A 2,151-nucleotide genomic window follows, 5' to 3' on the forward strand; every position below is an offset into this window, starting at 1 on the left:
ATAGAATAGAATAGAATAGAATAGAATAGAATAGAAAACAATAGAATAGAGTAGAATACAGGAATATAGAATAGAATAGAATAGAATAGAATAGAATAGAATAGAATAGAATAGAATAGAATAGAATAGAGGAATGTAGAATAGAATAGAATAGAATAGAATAGAATAGAATAGAATAGAATAGAATAGAATAGAATAGAAAACAATAGAATAGAAAACAATAGAATAGAGTAGAATACAGGAATATAGAATAGAATAGAATAGAATAGAATAGAATAGAATAGAATAGAATAGAATAGAATAGAATAGAATAGAGTAAACAGAATAGAGTAGAGTAGAGTAGAGTAGAGTAGAGTAGAGTAGAGTAGAATAGAATAGATTAGAGAAAGAATAGAATAGAATAGAATAAAATAGAATAGAGTAGAGTAGAGTAGAGTAGAATAGAATAGAATAGATTAGAGAAAGAATAGAATAGAATAGAATAGAATAGAATAGAATAGAATAGAATAGAATAGAATAGAGCTGGAAGGGACCTTGGAGGTCTTCTAGTCCAGTCCCCAGCTCAAGCAGGAGAACCCACACCATCTCAGACAGGTGACTGTCTGTTCTCTTCTTAAAGACCTCCAGTGATGGAGCGCCCACGATTTCTGGTGGCAAGCTGTTCCACTGGTTGATTGTCCTCCCTGTCAGGAAGTTTCTCCTTAATTCCAGGTTGCTTCTCTCCTTGTCCAGTTTCCAACCATTGTTTCTCATCCTTCTCTCTGGTGCTTTGGAGAATATTGTGACCCCCTCCTCTCCTTTGTGGCAGCCCCTCAGATACTGGAACTCTGCTATCATGTCTTCCCTGTTTCTTCTTTTCTTTAGACATGATCCTTACAATTCACTTAAGCGTCTACAAAGGCTCTCAGTCATCCAGGTCCTGGTTGTCCCAAAGCTGCTTTTTTCAAGAGGCAACTGGACTTCTCATTCCAGAAGCTTCTTCAGTTTTGACTGATCTTCAGAGGCTTCTTGGATGACTGAGGAAGCTCGTTGGATGAGCCGCAAAACGTCTCCAAGGAAAGCCCAAAGGTACCTTTTCAAGAGGCAACGAGACTCATCTATCTCCAGTCCACAACACCCTCCTTTCAGCAGTCCCAAGAAGGCTCCATACCCATTTGCACCCCTCGGGGGACCCTCAGGACAGAGATAAACCTCCAGGTGGCCTCAACGACCCTCTAAGGATGCAAATGACTAGCTGTATAAATCCTTCCATTCCCCCACCAGCCAGTCAGAGCCGAAGAAGCTTCTTGGATGACAAGCGATACTTCTTCAAAGGAAAAACAAGAAAGTCCAGAAGATCTCCGTAGACATCCTCAAGTGAAAACAAAGTCTACTTGCCAATAATAATAATAATAATAATAATAATAATAATAATAATAATAATAATAATAATAATAATAGTAATGGACATGGCAGTGCCTGGAGATAGCAGAACAGACGAGAAAGAACTGGAGAAGATAACAAATTACAAAGACCTACAAATAGAAATAGAAAGACTGTGGCAAAGGCAATCAAGGGTGGTACCAATAGTAATAGGCGCCTTGGGTGCAATCCCAAAACAGCTGGAGCACCACTTGAACACCATCATTGCCATTGACACATTCGCCATTAGTCAATTGCAAAAGGCGGCCTTACTAGGAACTGCTTCCATCCTGCGACGAGATCTGTAATACCATCAAACATCCACATCTGCCTATCCCAGGTCCTTGGGAAGGACTCGATAGGTAGACAAAATGCCAAATTCAGTCTGAACATCTGGCTGACTGTGCGATGATCCATAATAATAATAATATTATTATTAAGTATTATTATTATTATTATTATTATTATTATTATTATTATTATTATTATTATTTTATATATATATATGTATATATAAATAATCAATTGCAAAAGGTGGCCTTACTAGGAACTGCTTCCATCCTGCGACGAGATCTGTGATACCATCAAACATCCACATCTGCCTATCCCAGGTCCTTGGTAAGGACTCGATAGGTAGACAAAAATGCCAAATCCAGTCTGAACATCTGGCTGACTGTGCGATGATCCATAATAATAATAATAATAATAATAATAATAATAATAATAATAATAATAATAATAATAATAATA

The sequence above is a fragment of the Protobothrops mucrosquamatus genome, unplaced genomic scaffold (assembly GCF_001527695.2).
Source record: "Protobothrops mucrosquamatus isolate PMUCROS unplaced genomic scaffold, P.Mucros_1.0 scaffold3528, whole genome shotgun sequence".
Lineage (NCBI taxonomy): Eukaryota > Metazoa > Chordata > Lepidosauria > Squamata > Viperidae > Protobothrops > Protobothrops mucrosquamatus.